Raw genomic sequence first — 14,627 nt, 5'->3', positions numbered from 1 at the left:
TCCAAAAAAGAGCATTACCGACGGCCAAAACCTTCGGTAATCCGTCGCTAATAGGCTTTAGCGACGGAATTGCAACAGACCAAAATATGTTTGTATGTTCTTGTCGCTAATTGTTTGTAAAGGATTACGGATGGCTACGAAAAATTTTAGCGACAATTGTTTCCGTCAGGAATTAGTATCCTATCACTGACGGAAATATTTTTTGCAACGGATTACCGACGAAATGTGTTGCAACAGATTACCGACGAAATAACTTACTAACGGATTACCAACGGAATCTACTAATGGATTACCGACAGGATCTCATAATAACTCATTAACAGATTACCGACAGATTTTCTGTGACAGATTGGTGACGGACTTTGGCATTATAAAAAAAATTATAAATTCATGAAAAAAATTAATAATAAAATCTTATAAATACATTAAATATATATTTTAAAACCAACAAATATAAAAGTAAAAAAGTTTCAATATTTGACATACCTTAATTCCATAAATTTCAATCCATATTCGTCATCTAATGCATAACACTAAAAAATAGTAGTAATCACCTTTTTAAAAAGGAATCAAAAGTTTCATCTATAATTCTCATGACCTAAACAACCAATGGAGAGTATCCTTCTTTATTAGCTCACAGATTCCACACCTGTCATTCACAGTTGTTAGCTAGAGAGATATTTATATATTGTCAAATACCATAAATGCCCTCCAATGTTGACAATAAAAGGGGATAAATAAGGAAAAATGAATGATATTAACAAGTAGCAATTATGATAATGCGTAGAAACATGTGATTTTAAGTATAATATTCCTCCACATGAAGTTTGAATAGAAAAGAGCTAATGATGAGAAATAGCAACGCACTTTTCTTAAATTCTTCATAATAGTTACATACTTTCAAATAATTAGAACTTATATGAAACCATTTTTGATTTTTGCATGATTATATAACATACTTTAAGTTTTTACTCATAATAGCAATTTGCTATTGTCATAATTCCTGATTACAACTTATATGAAAGTAGATTACTACATCATAATGTATGATGCCATAATCGAGAACTTTTGTAAAGTACATTGCTATTTCTCACAGTTAACCCTTAAAAATATCAAATTATTTCAATATTATGGGATAAACATGCATAATAGGGTGGTTTACCACTTCTAGATTTTCAACAGAAAGATGGTCAGGATTCATATATGCAGGTGGTCGTGGAGTTGAAGTAGAAGCAACCTTGTGCATTATCATTACCTCTGCCACACAGATTGCCCTTTGTGATCCAGTCATTGTCACTTTCCTGCCACAAACTCTCAAATCATATATACTATAATGTAACGGTAAAAATGCTCATTTAGCCTCTTTCAAACAGTTTAATTAATCCAAAAAAGAAACAATGCATGTCACATGTCCCAGACATGAAATCACCTCTTTTCAGAAATCATGATCCTGGCTCTCCTGATCTGACTGATTTTCATGATATTCCTACCACCATAGCCCACAACAATCCCTATATGCTCATCTGCAACACCAATATTTATTTTGTAAATTCAACAATACTATGAAAATTATAATATAAATCGATTAAAAGAAGGCGAAGTTGTTTTCAAACCGGTTGTTCTGAAACCTTCCACCACCCCCATGTGGTCCATTGGGGGCATTGTAAGGTGTTGTGAAACCAAAAAAAAAAAAACAAAAAACAAAATAAGCATATTAAATATTATCAACATAAAGTTAAGGGGCATATTGTGTGAAATATCAACGTAGTTTTAATTATGTAAGTGGTTATCATGTGATTATTTTAATCATGTGTCATCATATTAATGATGATGTAGCAATACAAATGCCAAATAAGCATTCAACAAATACCAAATAACAAATAAGAATCAACAAAGTTTGTAAGGATTACCTCCTACATGCAAAGCGAATGCTTTAGTTTGAAATTTTTTATATTGACCTTCATATCTTAAGTCTTCTAATTTTGTTAGATTGTGTAGTTTTTATTTGGTTTTATTTTTTGTACTACTTATGAAAACTTATTTTTTGTCAACAAATCATACAATTTATTTTTCAAACTTCTTTTGGTTAAATAGTCTAGTTTTTATTTGGCTAATTTGGGTTATACCTTATTATGTTAATTTCATTAGTGATAATTACGTTACAAATAGTTTTTCTAATAGCTTTTCATTTTTTAAATAGAAATAATACAAAAAATATAACTAAACAGATTTCAGAAGTTCAAAGATTTAGGAGAATAAGATCAATATTGTAACACCCGTGTTCCGGGTTGGTTAAGCTTACTTTTATCTAGGGCCAAAGATTAATTTTTGGAGGAGACTTTGTGCCTCAACGTGGTGCAAGGATGCCCACGACATGGTAATGGATTGGTGGACCGCATGTTTATTTGGACCGCCACAGCGTGGCAGCTTTTCTGGCCCAAGCCCATGATTCTTTTAGGGTTTGCTTCATATTTAAATCCCTCTAAGTCATTTCTAGGGTTCATTTCCACCTTCCAACACCCTTATACCTTAGAGAAACCTTAGCCCTTATTCCCTTGGTGATTTGTGGCCTTTTGGGAGCATTTGATAGATTAGAGAATAAGAGAATAAGTGGGGGAAGGTCCTCTATTGATGGATCTTGCAAGGAAGCAACACTATCATCATATCTCATAGCTTCTGGATCTTTGTAAGTGGCAAAGGCTCAATCTTTTTGGCTTAAAGTGGCTAGATCTAGAATAGTGTCTCATGTTCTTCATGTTTGAGCAAGTTTGAAAGGAAGGAACTCATAAAGATGGAAACTTAATAACTCTCTTGTGTCCCAAGATAATTATATGTAGTAGATCTAGACTTTGGTTGGAGTTCTTATCATTGCATGAGTTTTTGGGCATTTGTTTAGCTTATTATGACCTAAAATGGATTCTAGACATGTATTGGCATGCGTGTCTATAACACTTTCATCTTTATGATAGATCTGATATTAGAAAACCCTTCTAGAGTGGTTGGGTTAAGGTATTTCCATATTAAGGGCTTAATGTTTAAGACAGGGTGGTATTTGTCTTATATTGGACCTAAGGTTAGAGATCTTGATCTCTTTGGGTGTCTTAATGGATAAAACTAGAAACTTTATCCATTTAGACCATATAATAGGCTACAACTGAGCTTTGGAGCTCTTGGAGTCGAAGAAAGCAGCTTAATCTATTAAGTAGCTGGAAACCCAGCGCCCACGACGTCACTATAGGTCGCCATGACATGGCGAATGGGAATTGCCCGTCTATTCAATCGAAGGAGGGCCACGACGTGGCGGTTGACTGAATTCCACATTGACCGTCGACTTTGACCGTTGACTTTTGGTATGGGTTAACTTTTAGTCAAATTTCTATTTTTAGAAGGTATACTTTAGGTATACCTTGTGTGGATTGTTAAGAGGTGTTTAACACCCATCTTTTGGCGGTGAGAGCTGTTAGTTGTGGTTGGCGTGACATTGAGCTGGGTTTTAGTCGGCTTTGTAATTCAGGTGAGTCTCTTCACTGTACTCGTTGGTAAAAGGCACCAATGTCGGCCCACTGGATTATGTTTGTAGGGTGATAGTTGTCCTTGTGACACTTGCTGATATGTTTGTATGTGCTTGATTGTATTTGTGAATCTTGTTGATATTACTACATGTTTTATGTATGTGGGGTTGATATGGACCCGATATAGCTACATGCTGTTACATAGAGTCATTATGGACTCGGTGTTGATACGGACCCAGGGGTTGATACGGACCCGACATAGCTACGTGTTGTGACATCGAGTCATTATGGACTCGGGGTTGATACGGACCCGGGGGTTGATAAGGACGCGACACAACATGTTGTTATATTTATATAAGTATATGTTGTATGTGGTATCTTAGGGGAACTCACTAAGCTTTGTGCTTACGGTTTCATGTTTATGGTTTCAGGTATTTTCGGTTCTAAAGGTAAGGTTCTGACATGACTGCACTGCCTCCCCAGAGTTTCCGCATTGACTACTTGTGATCTTTACTATGATGTTTACATAATGTAGTCACTTTGATTTTTTTTGGAAAAAATTATTTGTATGGCTTATTGTTTTTAAAATGAAAATTTTACTCTGAACTTTTGGGATGTTACAAATATGAAAAAGTAAAAGGAATATATTCTAATTGATAAAGCATTTACTTTACATGTAGAATGTCTAGAGTTCAAACAATCTTCTTTTATCTGGTACTACTTGAACGCTTATTTGGCAGTATACTTATTGCCACATCATCCTCAATAGAATGCCACATAATCAAATGGTAATAAGTTACCAATTCTCCAAGTTAACTATTGCTATAACCAACAAAAATTTTGTATGCATGTTGCTATTACGGCTAAAAATTAAAGTATACTACCCATATAAGTAAAAGAAGCAAGTTCCATTGCTAGTTCCCATAATTTTTCCTAAAGTTCAGCTAAAAGAACAACATATTTGCAAACAACGTAATTGAACTGTATGTTATGTATATGAAATCAGTAACAGAAAAAGAAGCATATGGAAATAGGGGCTCAATGGACTGAAGATAGTAGAGATCTTCAGATAATTTAAATAAAATCAGATTAACAGCTTGCACCAGTTGTTGTAGGGTTCTAATCACTATTACCAGCCTATCATTTAATCCAATATAGTTGTGATCCTGAGGGGAGATCTTAATGTTAGCTCCAGAATCTTCAATGAAGGACCTGTAATAACATATCAAAAATGAAAGTTTTCACCACATTAAAATGGCAAAGCAATAAATCAAACTTGGTGTCAGGAGCATTCTTACCTAATCATGGATCCAACCTTTCCAATGATTCCACCACATGAGCTATTGGGTACAATTAGTCTGGCATTTGTTCTTGGCTCACCCTCATCACCATCTTCAGCATAAAATAATAAAGAATATGTAATATTTTGTATGTTGATTTTACATGGGGGATAAACTATAGAAACATGTATATTGTGTTATGACAATTACCTCATTAAGCAACTTAGCTAGGATAAGTTCAGCGGCTTCAAGAACGTCGTCGATTGTTCCAGACACCATGATAACCATATTAGATGTTCCTGGAAATATTCATAATTGGGTAACAACTGAATCCTTGCATTGGATCTTGATTGGAAATCAGAAATTGTTGTTCTACCCTTTCCAATACTTGAACCAGCTTCAACATTTTATGCAAGAAACCTCATATATGTTGTCTCTATACCATCTTGAGAAAAAAATTAAAATTTTGTTAGTACTCAAAGTCTGTCTCCTGTGAATCTCAACAAATTTTTTCTATCAAAAACATAATCTGCCATTCAATCCTACATATATGTTGTAGCACATATAATCTATGGATCTTGAGACAAGTGTTGAAACTTCTTATAGCAGGAATATATGGAATATAGATTTTTCAAAGTCCATTTTTTGCTTTTGAAACAACACATCTATTGCACAATTATTTATAGGTTGAATTACTAGAAATACGTTAGATTTATCCATAATATGTTAGCTGCTAAATTTTATCTAATGTTTTGCTTTGAATTTATTGAAATCTAAACATGTTAAATCTGTTTTTCCTCAGAGTATTTGTGCATGGGGGGGGGGGGGGGGGCATGAAGTTATGGAGATCAGGACAAGGAAGATCCGTGGTCCTTTTCAAATAGTTGTGTTGTTGTATATCTTCGACACACATATCTACCATACTTAATATATTTATTAAAAATCTAATTACCATACATGTCATAAATCATCAAAAACAAATCAAGCTCCATGTCGTCAATGAAAACACATAATTTGAAGAAATGTAACAAATAATCAAGGTTTCAAAGTCCGCGTACGCCTTTTATATGTCTAGTTAAAGAGAATGACAAACACATGACATTAGGGTCAAATAAGTAGATCAATTAGGGTGAAAACAACAAGAAATTATAACAATACTAATAATACCTGACAGAGGAAGTGACTGTGATTTGTGAGTCAGAGATTTAGCCGCCGGAGCCCCCTCGTTGGATACCATTGCGGTAGTGCGTGTTTTCATCTCTAGACGTACAGAGATCAAGAAACCTTAACGAATTCCATAAGTCAGAGCGTTGGCGCCTTCAATTCCGTCGAGGATGGAGGCGGGAAGAGAGCGAGAGCCCGGAGGCGATGCTTCATGTTGTCGACCTTCGTTCACAGTTATGGGAGCTCGTTTGGCGTACTAGCAGAAAAGCTAGCGGATAGCTGAAAAGTTAGTCGATAAAAAATGTCGTTTGGTAAAATCGGATGAAAAGCTGGCTGAAAAATATAAAATGACACATAATGACATTTAAAAAATGTGTTTTTATAATTAATTAGGGAATATATTTGGAAAATTTTTAAAAAAAGCTCCTAAAAAGCTAGCCTAAAGTAGCTTTTTAAAAAGCTAGCTTATAAGCTACTTTTTGGCTTGCCAAACATGACAAGTTAAAAAGGCTGGAAAAACAAGCTAGATTATCAGCTAGCTGTGGCGTGCCAAACATAGCCTTAGGTTAAGCATGTTACAACTTCCCGTACATCTTCTAAGATTGGCACGCCAACTTCTAAGTGGTAAGTGTTTGGCACGCCACAACTAGCCTAAGATCAGTACATCTTCTAAGATTGTCTCTAAAAAAAATGGTAAATGTTTATTGTGTAACAACGTGAATTTCCAAAACAATTTTTGATTTTCAATCATAATAAATTTCATAAGAACAATTTCAAAACCCATTGTATCACATATTATCTCAATAAACAACCCCAGAATCTCAAGTACGTAAATCTTCATTAGTGTGTACAGATCATGTCGGCACCTTCCCGCGATCCTCGCTAGTACCTGAAACACATATCACATAACACGGTAAGCATAAATGCTTAGTGAGTTCCCCAAAATACCATGTCCGTACACTTAGCCACTCGAGGCTATAGCTCTACTTGACCTTCCGGTCATTGTGTCTCAGTGGACTTCTGTCACAACCCTGGTAGACCTTCCGGCTCTACCCGTAATGACCTTCTGGTCCTCATCATCTTGACCTTCCGGTCCATACACTGTTGACCTTTCGGTCCATATCATAATAACCTTCCGGTCCATACCATACTACTCATAACATAACATAGCACATACGTATCATATAACAGCATACATCGAATTCCACTCATAGCACATAAGACCTTCTGGTCACACATAATTACCATTTTAGGTAAAGTATAGTGAGAAGACTCACCTCACATGATGTCAGATACCCTCTCGTGCTTGATAACCCGACGTAGCATCCTCCTATCAAAATGATAACATCTCTAATCAAAATCCTCTCAGGTTCTCGTCCCGAATAATTGGTAGAAGACCATTCTACCCCTCTCTGACCTCTCTTGAATCAGCTTGACCAAAACCCCAAGGTCAACTGAAGTCAACTCTAGTCAACGGTCAAACTTTGACCAGACTCGTCGAGTGCATATGGGTGACTCGGCGAGTCCAAGTGTGTCCTCTGAATCCTCCTATGGCCTCTCTCGGCTCGTCGAGTTAACCCTTTACTCGACGGGTTACCACGGGTCGCGAATCGCGGGGCAACCCGACTCGACTCGTCGAGTCCCCATATGGACTCAGCGAGTTCCCTCCATGGCAACACTCAAATGACCTTCTGAGGTCAGATCTGTTTCTCCAACTTATAGATCTAACCTTCTTACACCTAATAATCACATAAAGGTTCAATCTTTAAGCTCATGCAACATTCTTATGCCCTTATATGAAGAAATAGCTCCTAAAATGGCAACCTAGATCCATAACCCCAAAGAGACTGCATAAAGCTGGAAGATTGGAACTCTCTGGACCTCTTAAGGTCCAGATGTAAAGCTTATTCCACATTGGGACCTCATATACTCCATATTCTCTATAAGAAAAGGGGTCAAGAAACCCTAGACTCATGCCATCAACATCATAAAGAAGGAAAGGTCCGATTTATTACCTCAAAGTGAAGCTCCTTGCTTCAAAATCTCAGGATGTCAACCTCCTCTGGTCCCTCATGCTAGAACCCTCCTTCCCCTTTTCAATGCCACACCAAAAAGGCTCAAGATGGCTCTTCTTCACTCTCTAAGCTCTCTGGTTCGAAAGGAGTCTCTCAAGGGTGTAGGTGGCCGCCACTACAGGCCATAAGGACCTTTAAATAGGTCCCAAACCCAGACAATTAGGGTTTTCCTTAACAGTGCTGACTCGGCGAGTCCAGTACCCGACTCGTCGAGTCCCTTCATTAAACTGATCACCGAGTCACGATTCTACTCGACGATTCAAGGCGTCAACTCGTCGAGTCACTCTTCATAACTCAAGAAGAAATACTCAAATTGTCATGCCTGGAAATCCGGATGTTACAATTCTCCCCCACTTGAAATAGATTTCGCCCTCGAAATCGCTCCTCAAACCACATAGATAGAAACCAAACACTCGTAAAGCACCACTGAGAGGTTCTCACACCAAAACGATATCTTCCCCCATGAATACCTGGATCCGACCAGGAACTCCAAATTTGAAAGAAAACCGGACCCTCTGTCGCTAAAATCCCCTTTCTGACCTTCCCAGAATCGGGAACTCTAGTGGCCTGGCCCGCCGCCAGACCGCCCACTCACGCTATCACCATGATATTCGCTCCTCGAACATCAAACCCTGCTAACTCACTGCTCCGCTGATTCTCACAAGACAAAATCCGATAATCGGCTACCGATCACTCGTACCAACGTACCAAAACAGTCTGAATCACGCCCCAAGGAACGAAAGGGTTCACATCCCACCAGGGCTCATTCACTGAACTACTATCATAATCAATCCGATCAATAAACTTTCAACATCCTGTTCCTTGCCACAAGAAAATCATGCTTGCTTAGAAGTCCTCAGACATCTAAAATCATAAGCCTCAGCTGCATCCCTCGTATCCCTTTTTAACACTAAGTACCAGGTCTGATCTTGACCCAACAGTTGAACCTCCAGGTCATCTGTTGCATTATCCCAACCGTCTCCATGGTTTCCTTCTTACTATAACCACATCGGCCCAATGTGACACTCAAGTAACGAAGTTAGCTTAACCCTAAGCGAATGCTACCTTCCCAACTGGAGATCGACTCAGCCCCGACCTCTGTCATCTGTTACTCATTGTTCCATGCAACTTGCGGTAACTCCCGTACCCGAGTACTGACCCACACAGGTCTAAGACATCAGATGACAACAATGCTCCTCAACATGAAACCCACCTCAGAATCCAAAATCTCATCTCACCTATCCAACGCACCACCAGAGCCAAACTCAAACTCGAGAGTTTGGTCCGACCCAGAGTTGGAACCACTCGTCCCAATGAAGCACTCAACTCAGAGCTCATTTCCCGCAACCCATACGTACCTCACTTATCCCATTCTTTTGGATTGCGATTACCACCTTACTCAGAACATAATAACTCCCTATAATTGAGGAGACCCCGGTCTCGCCCCTGGTCCGACCACCAGGTTCCCAAGAAAACTCATAAATTAGGGCCACCCCATGCCTAAAACTCTTCTGCGCCCTACTCTGATCAAAGAGTACTTTATCATGACAACTTCTCGCTGACTAGTGTGTACTACGTCTTCCCGTAGCATCACATCATCCTCTCACTGACTGGTGAGTACTACGGCTTCCCGCAGTATCACCACAACCTCTCACTGACTGGTGAGTACTACGGCCTCCCGCAGTATCACCACAGCCTCTCACTGACTGGTGAGTACTACGGTTTCCCGTAGCATCACAACAACCTCTGTCTAGTGAGTACTACGGCTTCCCGTAGTATCACAACAACCTCTGACTAGTGAGTACTACGGCTTCCCGTAGCATCACAACAACCTCTGACTAGTGAGTACTACGGCTTCCCGTAGCATGACAACAACCTCTGACTAGTGAGTACTACGACTTCTCGTAGCATCACAACAACCTCTGACTAGTGAGTACTACGGCTTCCCGTAGCATCACAACAACCTCTGACTAGTTCACAATCCGCGGATCAAACATAGATAGGTGCATGCACTTACCCAAATTATGCATCACTATATCTGGCGACAATCGTCATAACAAAACACCCTCCTCTGCTGCAATCCATATTCTCGGACACTCTCACTTGCTGTCATTAACCGAAGGGCTCCCACTGGAATCATCGATGCTTGACCCACCACTTGCCGTCTCCACTCAAGACTCAAAATTATCCGAAATCCAACGCATTAAATTCGGATACCTCGATACACCACATAGAAACTCACGACTTCTCGTCTCATCCACTGATCTTCCTGTTCCACAACCTGAAATTGGTTGTCTAATCAACTTCTGCTCTTCCCACGCTGAATAACAGCCCCATCATTGAACCAGAATTTCTCAACCTCTGAACTCACCCTGCGAGTCAACCATCTCAAATTCACCATTATGACCTCGAAGAATTCCTGTGCACCCCAAGGTCTCCGACCAACGGCCACTTGCCGTGGGGGTACTCAAACATAACACATGTATTATCTCGCTCTGCACCTCGTCTCAATCACCAATAACCCTGGGCTCATGAATTCGCACCGCCGGTCTCTATATCCAGATCTCTAACCATCCTCGATCGAATCTCTGATCTCCTCAACAAAATACCCAGTTTTCCCCCACTTAGAGTTCGAACCATCCCCATTCGGCGCACCAGCAATCTATCCCACAGACTGTTTCCACCAGTAACATCGCACCTACTCTTGGAAGGTGCTACGCAACACTCGATGATCTCCCGGCGGAGATCGAGCTACTCTAAATGCCCCGAAACTCAGATGAAATCCTCATAACTTCCCACCATGAATGCCTCTAGTCATTCAGATTCTCACACCATTCAATCACCGGACCTCCCAACTGTCCAGTATTAACCCTGACTCTTGGTCTGGAAGTAATGATCTACCGTACTCCTCATCAACGACTCCTTAACCAACGTTCCATCACGTCACTTATCATAAGAGCAGAAACCATATTTCCACTCTTAATACCCATCAAAGACAATAAGGGCCACCGCCCTGATATACTCCTCTTGATCGTCCGACGCTGCAGCTATCACATGCCCTACTATACTCAATTAGGGTGTATCCTGGTCCTTGACCCATCTCAGTCCCCACTGACGACCTGTTCAAGCTATATCTTTACCTCGCGGCAGACCTACTGCCATATACTCTGGTTGAAGATCACCATCCGTGCAATCCCTCAGGGCTCACCCCCAAACTCAAAAACCAAAATCTCAACACCTCTTACATCTCCCACAGGAAACGGAAATAGCACCACTCGGGTCACAGAAAGTGACCTCTCCACTATCGGCTTGTCGCCCAGCCCAGACCGTATTCTCCCATAATGCACCATCCCTACTCATCCCTGAGTCTTGCGACTCCTACTGGCATATCACCCACAATTCCTCGGAGCTCACTCGATTTCCCTTTTCAAGGGATGCTCCAGTAAAACTTGTTCATCGCGGCCTTCTGGCCCCATACTCATTCACCTCTGATCTCAGTCTAGACAATCCCCACGGAATAACCGGTAAAAACCAGAAACACTAACTGCCACATGTCATGGTACTCAAACCGTGTGGCCACCTCTCGATTTGCTATGAATCATGGTACCTGAACCATGTTATCTCCTCTTAATCTTCTACGAATCATGGTACTCGGACCATGTTCCCTCTTCTCATTCCACCTCACATCATGGCACTCGAACCATGACATCACCTCTCGACCTGCTACAACTCATGGTAGTCGAACCATGACATCACTTCTCAATCCGCTACTTATCATGGTACTCGAACCATGACATCACTTCTCAATCCGCTACTTATCATGGTACTCGAACCATGTCATCACTTCTCAATCTGCTACTCATCATGGTACTCGACCCATGACATTACTTCTCAATCTGCTACTTTAAAATCCTCCGGATTAGCCTTCCGGATCGCCGCGGTCATCTCGTCATGAATCATACGACGAATCTCATCATCGCTATCACCGCTGCTCTCCGGTGTGTGTGGTGTACCAACCATAATGTCTCTGAAACACAACACAAAGATACTAGAGACTCGATCGAGTATACTCGCACTCGATCACCCAACCCTACTTGTTCCTTGGTACCCTAAGGATTCTTACTTGGACTGCTCACTGATCCGGTGTTTCCAGTAGTACGGGCCCTATACTACCTTCCATACCGAATCCGCGCTCATTCCAAGTCCTCCTCCAAGGATCCCAGATCGCAAGTACTCTACATCTCGCTAAGCATAGACTACCCTTCGGTAGACTTCTCATAAGCTCCCCACTGCTACCTACTCACTCTCGAAGCATCCCATAGCATCAGTAATCTCCTAGGCTAAGGCATCACAAATCAGGCCACTCTAGTCCTAATATGCATATCTGGCCTACTCTAGCATGCATAACATATCATATCATATCTCATAGCGCATAATGTAAGGGTATTTTGGGAAATCACCGTTCGGGCGCTGGCTGATCGTACACACTGCTTCTTTCCGCTTCCCTCAATTTCCTTTACTTTTTTTAAAAAAAATCGTTCCTTTTTATGAAAAACTTTCTCAAATCCTCAGTTTGAGTTCAAATACGCCCGAAGGTGCATCCGAATCCCTCAAACCAAGGCTCTGATACCAACTTGTAACAACGTGCGTTTCCAAAACAGTTTTTGATTTTCAATCATAATAAATTTCATAAGAACAATTTCAAAACCCATTGTATCACATATTATCTCAATAAAAAACCCCAGAATCTCAAGTACGTAAATCTTCATTAGTGTGTACAGATCATGCCGGCGCCTTCCCGCGATCCTCGCTAGTACCTGAAACACATATCACATAACACGGTAAGCATAAATGCTTAGTGAGTTCCCCAAAATACCACGTACGTACACTTAGCCACTCGAGGCTATAGCTCTACTTGACCTTCCAGTCAATGTGTCTCAGTAGACTTCCGTCACAACCCTGGTAGACCTTCCGGCTCTACCCGTAATGACCTTCCGATCCTCATCATCTTGACCTTCCGGTCCATACACTGTTGACCTTCCGGTCCATATCATAATGACCTTCCGGTCCATACCATACTACTCATAACATAACATAGCACATACGTATCATATAACAGCATACATCGCATTCCACTCATAGCACATAAGACCTTCCGGTCACACATAATTACCATTCTAGGTAAAGTATAGTGAGAAGACTCACCTCGCATGATGTCGGATACCCTCTCGTGCTTGATAACCCGACGTAGCATCCTCCTATCAAAATGATAACATCTCTAATCAAAATCCTCTCAGGTTCTCGTCCCGAATAATTGGTAGAAGACCATTCTACCCCTCTCTGACCTCTCTTGAATCAGCTTGACCAAAACCCCAAGGTCAACTGAAGTCAACTCTAGCCAACGGTCAAACTTTGACCAGACTCGTCGAGTGCACATGGGTGACTCGGCGAGTCCAAGTGTGTCCTCTGAATCCTCCTATGGCCTCTCTCGGCTCGTCGAGTTAACCCTTCACTCGACGGGTTACCACGGGTCGCGAATCGCGGGGCAACCCGACTCGACTCGTCGAGTCCCCATATGGACTCAGCGAGTTCCCTCCATGGCAACACTCAAATGACCTTCTGAGGTCAGATCTGTTTCTCCAACTTATAGATCTAACCTTCTTACACCCAATAATCACATAAAGGTTCAATCTTTAAGCTCATGCAACATTCTTATGCCCTTATATGAAGAAATAGCTCCTAAAATGGCAACCTAGATCCATAACCCCAAAGAGACTGCATAAAGCTGGAAGATTGGGACTCTCTGGACCTCTTAAGGTCCAGATCTAAAGCTTATTCCACATTGGGACCTCATATACTCCATATTCTCTATAAGAAAAGGGGTCAAGAAACCCTAGACTCATGCCATCAACATCATAAAGAAGGAAAGGTCCGATTTATTACCTCAAAGTGAAGCTCCTTGCTTCAAAATCTCAGGATGTCAACCTCCTCTGGTCCCTCATGCTAGAACCCTCCTTCTCCTTTGCAATGCCACACCAAAAAGGCTCAAGATGGCTCTTCTTCACTCTCTAAGCTCTCTGGTTCGAAAGGAGTCTCTCAAGGGTGTAGGTGGCCGCCACTACAGGCCATAAGGACCTTTAAATAGGTCCCAAACCCGGACAATTAGGGTTTTCCTTAACAATGCTGACTCGGCGAGTCCGGTACCCGACTCGTCGAGTCCCTTCATTAAACTGATCACCGAGTCACGATTCTACTCGACGAGTCGAGGCGTCAACTCGTCGAGTCACTCTTCATAACTCAAGAAGAAATACTCAAATTGTCATGCCTGGAAATCCGAATGTTACATATTGGATTGTGTTTTGAGCCTTCTTTTTATTAAAATTCTACCAATGTCCGATTCAAGCCTATTTAAGATCCTTGACAAAATAAAAAAATAAGGCTCTTATAAGTAATTTGTTTTAAGTAAAAAAGGATTAATTTCTTAGATTCCCGAATAATCGGTTGGAATCTCTTGGTCTTCTCCACCAATTTTGGCTCCAATCTTGTTTTTTGTTTTGCCGTTGCATGCGGTGACTTAATACCAAACGTTTTTTTTC

At 40.8% G+C, this 14,627-nt stretch overlaps 1 pseudogene; it reads right to left on the bottom strand.

Annotated features, from left to right (window-relative positions):
- Nucleotides 1–1,096: 1,096 nt before the first annotated feature.
- On the bottom strand, nucleotides 1,097–6,029 carry LOC145131590 (protein BTR1-like; annotated as a pseudogene).
- Nucleotides 6,030–14,627: the final 8,598 nt, after the last annotated feature.

Source organism: Lactuca virosa, chromosome 8 (assembly GCF_052849685.1).
Source record: "Lactuca virosa cultivar CGN04683 chromosome 8, Lactuca_virosa_CGN04683_v6, whole genome shotgun sequence".
NCBI classification, from domain to species: Eukaryota; Viridiplantae; Streptophyta; class Magnoliopsida; order Asterales; family Asteraceae; genus Lactuca; species Lactuca virosa.
The sequence above is the reverse complement of the archived record's forward strand: the minus strand, read 5'-3'. Positions and strand labels throughout refer to the sequence as shown.